This window comes from Aquarana catesbeiana, linkage group LG02 (genome assembly GCF_042186555.1).
Source record: "Aquarana catesbeiana isolate 2022-GZ linkage group LG02, ASM4218655v1, whole genome shotgun sequence".
Taxonomy (NCBI): Eukaryota; Metazoa; Chordata; class Amphibia; order Anura; family Ranidae; genus Aquarana; species Aquarana catesbeiana.
Genome location: NC_133325.1, coordinates 337,428,170 through 337,439,457, shown reverse-complemented (window position 1 = coordinate 337,439,457; position 11,288 = coordinate 337,428,170). Strand labels below are relative to the sequence as shown.

The window sequence follows — 11,288 nt, the reverse complement described above, 5'->3', positions numbered from 1 at the left end:
AGACTTCCACTATCTTTGTAACCTCCTGTACACTTAAAGTGATATTAAAGTTTTGTTTTTCTTTTTGTTTAGAAATGCCAAACATGATTTACTTACCTGCTCTGAGCAGTGGTTTTGCACAGAGCAGCCCAGATCCTCTTTTTCTCAGGTCCCTCGCCATGCCCTGGCCCCTCCCTCCTGCTGAGTGCCCTAACAGCAAGCAGCTTGCTATGGGGGCACCCAAGCTGAGCCACAGCTCTGTGCGTCCATTCAGACACGGAGCCGTGGCTTGGCCCTGTCCCCTCTCTCTCCTCATTGGCTCATTGACTTTGATTGGCAGCAGAGGGAGCCAATGAAGCCCGTTGCTGTGTCTCAGCCAATCAGGAGGGAGAGTCCCAGACAGCTGAGTCTCTCGTGCAACATCGCTGGATCGAGATGGGGCTCAGGTAAGTTTTAGGGGGGCTGCTACACACACAAGGTTTTTTTTTATGTTAATGCATAAAATGCATTAAGATAAAAAAAACCTTCTGCCTCTAGAACCACTTTAACAGTATATATATAATCACAATGTGTGAGGGAAATTAAAAACTGTTTTCTTTTGCTAGCATACTGCTAAATGAACAGCCCCTACTCTTTTAGTAATCCAAACCCAGAATCCTTACAAGACTACCAATCTTACCATGCAACATTCCAATTTTATTTCTCATCATGGCCTATTTCAAAGATGAATTCTCATATTTATATGTGTCTAAATGATGGCAGCTACTGTATATGGAAATGCAACTAAACAAAATTATAACAAAATTATACAACTTTAATATACTGCCAGTGCAACACATGTTTGGCTATATTTTGCATCTGTCAAGAAATACAGACTTATTTCACAACACAAAGAGTAAAATTAGTGATTTAGACTATAACAAAACACCACCCAGTCACAAAACATGTCTGACTTCTGGAAATTGGAATCTAGTTAAGCTTGACTACTACATTTTGCCATTTAGATTCTTATTTTTATATTGCCTTGTTGAATGCACCCAATAGATTATCAGTGGAAGTGTTGCTTTAAATGCACATCAAAATAAATTTGGCCTCATGTATGCAGTACTACAGTACATTTTGTGTTGAAAAGTTTTAATATATAAATACATGTCAGCAAAATGGTGCTTAATGGTGGTGAGAAGTCATATTTTCTGTTAACCAAAAATAATTTATAATGCCAGTGAAGATAAAAAAAATCAGAGATAGCTAGATATTACAGAAAGATTATTTATTTCTGGGAATGGAGGATCTATGGGCACAATCATTTTTTGTGCTTGTAACATTACAGTTCAGATTTCCAGTATAATGCATGAATCTAGAAAACTTATGCCATTTAATAAAAGCTGACAGTTTAATACAGCATTTGTAGAAAACTGTAAAGGTGCACAGTATTTTTTATTATTACAGGGTGCTGTATTATAATGCGTTGGACCTTACAACAAGAGATTCATCAATTTTTGAAATCCACTCAGTTGTGAATCATAAATAAAGTGAGACAGCTGGGATTTGTTCAGTATTTGTTAAAATATTATTTCAGCTTATTTGATGAATTGAGGGTATCCAAGACTACAGTGTACAGCTAAATTCCTTATGGGGATACTAAGACTTGCAGTTATCTGCTAAACAAGTGACCATATATAGTTATGTTAAATCAAATGTATCCATTATGTTTCCAGTATATACAAGATTTTCCTATTTTTTTGGCTATTCTTTTCCATGACAAATTTCCATTCTCCACCACTTTTTTATGGTCTCAGACAGCCCTCTTTTTCTACTCGCCTGCCTGCATTTGGTAAGTGGAAAGTAGCTGAGGGCAAGTGTGGTGGAGCCGCATCAGAGGGGGGGTGAGCACTGCTGGCAGGCGGGGTTGAATCGGATCCTATTCCCCTCCCAGCAATCAACCAGGAAACTGTGGTGAAGGGAGAGGAGAGGAAGAGGAGAGCTGGCTGGATCAGACAGAGAGGGGAACTTTGCTGTGAAACAAAGTCCCGCCTCCTGGACCGACTCCTATGATAGACAGCATACTGGTCCAATGTTGGGAAATTGAAATAGTATGGCATCTATCATAGGAGCTGGTCCAGGAGGTGGAACTTTGTGTGAAAGTGGAGTTCCCTTCTCTGTGTGATCTGGCCAGCTCTCCTCTTCCCCTCCTCTTTCTTCCCCCACAGTTTCCTGGCCAATCGCTGGGAGGAGAATCGGCTCCCATGAGGCTGCATTGATGGGCACTGATAGGCTGCACTGATGGGCACTGATAGGCTGTATTGATGGGCACTGATGAGGCTGCACTCACGGGCACTGATAGGCTGCATTGATGGGCACTGGTGGGCACTAATGAGGCTGCATTGATGGGCACTGATAGGCTGCATTGATGGGTACTGATGAGTAAACATGTGCACTGCTGAAAAATGTGTTTGTTTTAGTTTTCCTTTCATTCATTTTTTTGTTTTCGGGTCATTCGTTATGATCGAAATTTGTAAATTCGAAAATACATAAATTAGAAAATCCGAAAATAAGAAAGAAAATCAGAAAATCCAAAAATAAGAAAGAAAATCCGAAAATTCAAAAGAATAGCTAACTAACTAATAATAACTAACTATTAAATTATAGGTGTTAGAATTTCCTTTCAAATTAGGCTGTTAACCTCCCTGGCGGTATGATTATTTCGGATTTTAGGTGCTGAAAGCGGTACAATTATTTTGCATGGAAATTTGGCGTTTTATATTGTAGGCCTGTAATTCTTAACAATAACACACTTAAATCTGTCCACCAAAGACTCTAATAGATATCCCGGGTATGATGAAGTTTGAAACACAAAAACATAAATTATAATATAATAAATAAATATAAATAATTAAAAAATATATATAATAATAATAAAATAAATTTCCCCACGATTCACTATTGCTCAATTCTGCAAGTGTTCTAATTTACTATCGCTGTTTTCTAGCTGGTCTAAAGCCACTTTTGATGTAAAGGGACACTTTTTGGTTGCCAAGGACAATCTCAAGTTTCCACTCAGAAAGAACAGTATATATCATATAAAACTTCATGCAGGGCACTGGACAAAGCACTGGGGCCAAAAGGGATGTGAAATAATTTCATACAGTACTGTAATCTGTATGTGCTATGATTTTTACTTTTTTTAAATTTGCCGCCAGGCTCCGCCCTCGTGCGTCGAGACGCTCGCAGGGAACAGAGCTTGGCACAGAGAGGCTTCGGAGGAGGACAGAGCCCACAGACACAGCGGGGGACATCACAGGATCCTGGGGACAAGGTAAGTAACACCGCACCAGGATCCTGCAATGTAATCCAGAGTGTGGCTCGGGGTTACCGCTAATGGGACTGAAATTTAACCCCGAGCCACACTCGGAAAAACCGTCAGGGAGGCTACTGAACGTAACGAATACGAATTTATCCAAAGTTACGAACTATCCAAAATAATGAAGGCTGCATCTAAACAAATGGAATGGAATGAATTCATAAATAATAATAATAACATTTTTGTTAATATTATTATTTATTAATAATAATTTGTTACGTTCCATTCGTTTAGATACGGCATTCGTTATTTTTGATCATTCGTAACTTTGGATAAATTCGTATTCGTTATGTTCACTAACAGCCAAATTTGAAAGGAAATTCTAATACCTATAATTTAATAGTTAGTAATAGTTAAGTTATTATTAGTTATTATTTCAGATTTTCACATTTTCGGGTTTTCGGATTTATGAATTTACGAATTTACGAATTTTCGAATTAACGAATGTACTTATTTTATAATATTCTAATTTATAAATATTTGGAAAAATTTGTTAAATGGGTTTTCATTAATTTGGATATTTCTGAAATAAAAAAATTGTTAAAAAACTAATTCAGAATGAAACTAATTACACATGTCTACTGATGGGGCTGCACTGATGGGCACTGATGAGGCTGCATTATTGGGCAATGATGAGGCTGCACTGATGGGCACTGATGAGGCTGCATTGATGGGCACCGATGCGGCTGCATTAATGGGCACCGATAGGCTACATTGATGGGCACTGATAGGCTGCATTGATGGGCACTGATAGGCTGCATTGATTGGCACTGATGAGAACTGATGAGGCGGCACTGATGGGCTTGGATAAGTTGCTCTGATGGGCACTGATATGCTGCACTGATGGGCACTGATATGCTGCACTGATGGGCACTGACAAAGTTGTTGTTGTTAATATTTATGTTTGTAACTACATTCTGCATAAAATATTTAAAAAGATTAATTTTATGAGATAATTTACGAGGGTGTGTTTAGGGTGGGCAGGATAGGGGTTGGGTGGGGCAACTGGTGGCGAGTAACTCTTAAGGCCTGGCTAGTAGCACAGTACTTGAAACTTTGAGCCCTGGTTTAGGACATACAAGGCCAACATATTTGTCCTGCCTTTGAATACTAATTTTTATGATGAGCTGTTTGTAGCCTCTTTAGCATTCCATGTCTGCAATTACTGACTACATTGAGTTTGACACTCAGAACCAGGCACTGGTATGCCCTGTACACACGGTCGGTTCCGTCCGATGGAAAAAGTGCGATTGGATTGTTTTGTCGGAAATTCCGATTGTGTGTGGGCTCCATCAGAGTTTTTCCGCAGGAATTTCCGACACACAAAGTTTGAGAGCAGGATATAAAATTTTCCGACAACAAAATCCGATCAATTAAATTCCGATCGTGTGTACACAAATCCGACGCACAAAGTGCCACGCATGCTCAGAATAAATTAAGAGATGAAAGCTATTGGCTACTGCCCCGTTCATAGTCCCGACGTACGTGTTTTACGTCACCGCGTTCAGAGCGATCGGATTTTCCGACAACTTTGTGCGATTGTGTGTATGCAAGACAAGTTTGAGCCAACATCCATTGGAAAAAATCCATGGATTTTGTTGTCAGAATGTCCGATCAATGTCCGATCGTGTGTACAGGGCAGTAATGTTCAGTGTGAGATTTTTGGTGCCAAAAAAAGTAAAACAGATACTACCCTACTTGCCCTGAGTTATATCCCTCATCTAAATTTTAGTGTAGCAGTAAACCCCCTGAGCCAAATCCTAATAATTAACCCAACACCTAAAATGAACCCTTAACATAAAACCTCCCCCTAGCAGAGATAGGGGGGATATAGTAGTTTTGTATATGTTTTCCTTACTACAGTTACCAGTAAAATATAAAATTTGGCCAGGTTGATGTTAAATATTGCAAATTAATATTCATGTTTCTCCTTACTACCTGCTGTAAAAATACATTTGTTTACAGACTTCAATAGAGGATTCTGAAATTTGAACACATAAAGGGGATTATAGCAGCGCCTCTTATAAGGCCCCATTCGCACTTTGGAATGGGGTCGTTTGCAAATACCCACAGGAGAATCAGTGTGGTTCCCTATGATTAGCTGCAGGAGGGAATCCCCATTCTTCCAGGGTAGATTATTTGCAGATAATTGTGTGATTACAAGCAAACTGCCGTAAATAGCTGTGGGCGCTGTCAGGCTCGCAGGGAACCACACTAATGCCGCGTACGGACTTTCTGACGGACTTTTGACGGACTTCCGACGGTCTTTTGAACGAACGGACTTACCTACACACGATAACACCAAAGTCCAACGGATTCGTACGTGATGACGTACGACCAGACTAAAATAAGGAAGTTGATAGCCAGTAGCCAATAGCTGCCCTAGCGTCGGTTTTCATCCGTCGGACTAGCATACAGACGAGCGGATTTTTGAACCAGACTCAAGTCCGTCGGAAAGATTTGAATCTTAAATCCGTCAGATTTTCGACTGGAAAAGTTCGCTGAAGGTCCGATGAAGCCCACACACAATTGGATTGTCCGCCAGACTTGGTCCGTCGGACCAGTCCGGTCAAAAAGTCTGCTCGTGTGTACGCGGCATTAGTCTCATGTTTGAAAATGTTCATTTTAATAACAGATGTTTGATTTTCTTATCATTACTGTGGTCAAATTCCCATTCGTTTTCAACTGCAGTTATGAAAACAAAAGAAGGAACGGGATGGAAAATTTCTAACAATGAATGCGGTTTTCATTCAGGAAAGTTCGTTCACTCCAAAAGGCAAATGTTAAAAGGAAATTTTTTTTTAAGTACTTGTGAACATTAGTCATGTCATCAAAGATACTGGTGAAAATGTTTGTACTTTTTTGTCAACGTTCATTTAAAAATCTACTAGTGTATGGCCGGTCTTAGTGACTCTGTTTACACTAGGCATAAGCTGACAGTACCTGGATTTGGTTCGAAGCAGGAGGTAGGGGCTGAAAGCTGCAGGGCTTATCTACAGAAGCATGAGATTGCACCCTGATCCACTGATCATAGGTGCGATGCTTTCCAGGCTCCTGCAGAAAAAAATAATAAATGCACATGTTTTTTTTCCTGCAAAAATATATGTATTTTTTATTTTTTATAAGAAGGTGAACACTTCTTTTAGCTGTCACTTTCCCTAGCCACTCAGCTTTCCTTCACTTCTTCTATTTTAACTGAACTGAAAAGAAATGCCCAGTACATCAGGTTATGGTGAGCTTGTGACCAACTCTTCTTTTTCCTCTGTCACAGCTCTGATGCCTGCTGACTGGCATACTAATAAAAATACATTTACCAGAGCTGTTTTATCTGGTAAACATTTTTTTTTTTATTTCTGAACATGCAGACCTGAGGTTTGCACAGCTTTGCCACACACCACAACCTTGCCTGGCAGGGCAGGAGATCTGATTTTTCTCCTACGGGTTATGTTCCTCCTCCAAATTGAGATTGGACAATGAAAAGTAGATGAGCTTATAACTCTGTCATTCAGCCCACACCTCTATTCAAGCTATTCCCTATTAGTGCTGCACTACAGCACAACATATATCCTCCTTGTAGTACTTTTCCCTTTCCAAACCTGAGCTCAGGTATACGTGGGACTGCAAGAAAGCGATACCAGGTTAAGTTCAGGTCCTTACACTACTTACATTAAAAATGCATTTAATGATATATTAATGCATATACAGATGCATTCATGTGTGCCTTTTTTATCTGCATGGAGTTCATCTATAAGACCTATCCAGTGTATTTTATTACATTTTAATGCCAAATGCATATTAGCCAGTATTGAATCTTCTATATTTTATCTGTTATCCTTCAGTTCAGCTTTACACATCATGTTCACTAATTAAACACAAGTATTATTACAAGTGTGTATTAACAAATAGACACAAGCATTATCACAAACTTTAAAAAATAAATATATTATGTATGCATTTCTCACATGTTATCTTTACTTTGTTTCTATTTCATCTCATTCATCTTTGGTATTTTCACTGGAACTGGACACTCTCCAAATATAATTGAAGATGTTTTAATTGTGTAATTGATTTATCTCAAAATAGAGACACTTACATAAATTATTACTGTGCCATCATAATAAATAAGGTTTAATTACATCAGAGAGCAAATGAGCATTTTCTTCTGAAGAGTTACCATTCAAACATTCATTTACTAATTTATGAATTCAAACAAATTTAAAACATTATTTGAAATCTACAGCTGCTCTATGAAACCCTAAGCATTGGCTAGTGCAACATAACTTAAAGTGGAGTTCCACCCAAAAATGGAACTTCAACTTTTTGGATCCCCCCCCCTCCGGTGTCACGTTTGGCACCTTTCAGGGGGGAGGAGGGAGCAGATACCTATCCAATACAGGTATTTGCTCCCACTTCCTGGCATAGATCACTGCGGTGCTTGCAGTGACCTATGCCACTACCCTGTCCTCCCCCGCTGTATTCTGGGAGACACACAGGTCCTAGAACACAGCAGGGACCTGAGAGGACGCGCAGCGCGACTCGCGCATGCGCAGTAGGGAGCCAGGAAGTGAAGCCGCACGGCTTCACTTCCTTATTCCCTTACCGAGGATGGCGGTAGCAGCAGCCGAGAGCCGAAGGACGGATCGGCTTCGGCTGCCGACATCGCGGGCTCCCTGGACAGGTAAGTGTCCATATATTAAAAGTCAGCAGCTGCAGTATTTGTAGCTGCTGGCTTTTAATATTTTTTTTTCAGCGAACCTCCGCTTTAATTATTTAAAGTTGGTATATGCAGCATATATAAATCATCTTTTTTTAACGCTATCCACAGATTAGTTATAGATGTCCTTAACACATCTTTAAATATTCTTAATGAAACAAAATACTGTAACATTCATTGATCTGTCGCAAACGATCAAAATGTTTAGATAGTTTTAATATACAGTGCGAGCATATTACATTTTTATGTCCATAGGAGTGTAGGGTATTGTCATGGAGTATGATTTTTATAATTAATTTTGTTTTGAATTTAAGTATTGTTGACACAATTTCAGTGTTTTAAAGAAGATTTAGCTGTCTCTGGTTTGTTACCTGGCCAGGACATGAGTGTGTGTGTGTGGCCTAACCATTTGAAAAAAAGGTCTTCTTCAGAGAGAGGTATCTTGTGGGATTTAAATTACTGGGGGGTGGGGGGGCAGTGCGGAGGGCTGAGATGAAGCAGAAAAAGATTTACTGTATGCAGGCTGTTTGATGTAATCCTGGGGATTACACAGTCTGGAATCTCACTCCTTTTCTTGGTCTATGATATGTATAAATTTGTTTTGCTCCTGGTTCAGAAGGGGGGGTTTTATTGTGACTCGGCTGCTGTTGGTGAAATAGTAATCAAACAAACTCAACATTTTAATGCAATGATTATGAAATTGTGGCATTTTCATTATATATTGCCAACTTATTCATTTATTGAGGAAAACAGTGTCCACAAAATTAATCTTCCATGTTATTGAATAAACAAAATTTGCCCACAAGCAACAACGTTTTCGTTCCCTGGGACAGCAAAATAATAGATATCTTTTTTTAAGGACAAAACAATACTTTCTTTTCATGATATTGTCTTGCAATAATATTTTATTTTGTTATGCAATCTATAGGAAAAAAAAGTAATAGAATTAAAAAAAGCACACTTCAATCAGTGTTAGTTTAAAAAATGTGTCCTGTTTACATTGACTCTAAAAGTCATGATTCTGGTAAAAAGTATTTGCAAACAATGGCTTTTTTTTTTTTTTTTTTAATTTTTAGCTTTTTCTTAATGCAACACCTAATGAATAAATCAATTTTTCTTGAGAAAAGAAGCCAAGCTAGCCAAAAGCTAGCCAAGGACGCTCTGTGCAGATCAGCAGTATCACACAGTGTACTGCACTGAGTCTGCTCCTGTCTAAGGTGGCTGACTGCTATAGTAAAACCTGCATATGCCTTATCATTATAAGGCACACGTGAGTGGATTGAAGTTTGCCTGTGTACCTTGGTATCCTAACTATTGCACAATGATTGTTTTTTTCTCTTATCTGCCTGTTTATGATTCTCACATTGGTTGTGAATAGAAGCAAAAAGCACATTGTTACTATGAAGGTCAATGAGCACCTTGATTAAGCAAGTGTTTTTAAACAGCTTTGCTAGTGATCAAAAGCTCTATACCAATCAGGATTCTACACCTGTATAATTGAACCTTCTGAATACATCCCTATATATTTATTTTTATGTGGATTTTTTATGTGAATTTTTTTACACATTTGGTGTCACTAATTTTTTATAATTTTACACTATTTTGATTGCTGGATTTTTTAGGAATTTCTACTCACCGCTGGATTTATTTTACTATTTATATTTATTCTTATATATTCATTTTCATGCACATTGTGAAGCGCTTCAAATATCATTATTTATTCTTTTTAAGTGACTCTGAAAACACTCTCTTTTGATAGCAGCCTCACTTGGTTTTATATGTAATTATCAGCTATTTAGCATCACAGCGCTTTGTGTTTTATATATATTGTGTACAGAATGCCTCCAAGTAACCATATTGCATTGCATTTTACAGAAAATTACAGCGCTGCCGATTGAAAAGGAAAGGTGATTTTTAATAATAATTAACCATTGTTCAAATACAATATGACTTATGTAGCAATCTTATTCCCACGAAAGTGGCTTTACCCTTTAAAAATGTATAAGCAAAATCAATACAAATGATAAAAAAGTTGAAATGACAATCGTTAGAAACACAGAAATAAAGTAAAAGAATCAGCAGGAAAATAATAGCTAAGGTTCATAAAGAAAGATGTATACCGCTCCAGGTACAAATGCCAAGACCTCACCTCCAATGCACAGCCTGGGTGCTGGCTCTATGAGTAGAGCACATGCAATAGAGGAAATCCGGACAGCCACACTCCAGTGAAAGATGTCTTTATTGAATAAAATTAGTCCATACAGCAATCAAGGACAGTGAATAAATCAGCTGATGCATTTCACACCCCTTACTGGTGCTTAGTCATAGCTCATAAAGACATGGATGAGTGAGTTTGTGGTGGAGGAACTTGACTGGCCTGCACAGAGTCCTGACCTCAAAAGCTTTGGGCTGAATTAGAGCAGAGACTGCGAGCCAGGGCTTCTAGTCCAACATCAGTGCCTGACCTCACAAATGTGCTTCTGGAAGAATGGTCAAACATTCCCATAGACACACTACTAAACTTTGTGGACAGCCTTCCCAGAAGAGTTGAAGCTGTTATAGATACATTAATCAGCTGTCCTGTGGGAAGTTCCCCCCTTCATAGACATACACATTTCCAAGTTAAGGTAAGGATTTTTATCTTTTGGGAAGCAACTAAATATAAATCAAAAAGAGATAAAAAAATATGCTCATAGTTGCCTACATTTTAGATGTACTCAGTTTTCCTATGCTAAAAAAAAAACGTATTTAGGTCTAAATTGAAACTTTGCAGCTAGAGCTCATGGGATATGCAAATTTAAGCTTTAAGCATGCAACCAAATGCCTAATGGGTGTAAAAGATGGTTCCACCAAGCAGAAAGGGACATCATTCTTGCATATCAAACAGTTTATATTTTGGAAGGACTATTTAGATGTTTAAAGGGTTTGTTTAAGCAGCCTTCAAAAGAAAGCATATCTATGGTCAAAATTTAAAATCAAATATTCATTTCCACATTGTATTGAAATTATTTCTAGCCTACTCCTATTAATCTGAACCTGGGCTCCGTGTCTGAATGAACACAGAGAGCTGTGACACGGCTCTGGTGTCCCCATAGCAAGCTGCTTGCTGTGGGGGCACTCGACAGGAGGGAGAGGCCAGGAGAGTCAAAGAGGGACCTGCGAAGAGGAGGATCTGGGCTGCTCTGTGCAAAACCACTACACAGAGCAGGAAAGTATAACATGTTTGTTATTTTT

The 11,288-nt window shown here is 38.6% G+C and overlaps 1 protein-coding gene across 3 annotated transcripts in view; it reads right to left on the bottom strand.

Moving 5' to 3' along the window:
* Window positions 1–11,288, bottom strand: part of FRMPD4 (FERM and PDZ domain containing 4) — a 608,500-nt gene that overhangs the window by 457,146 nt on the left and 140,066 nt on the right. The gene's annotated exons all lie outside the window — the stretch shown is intronic.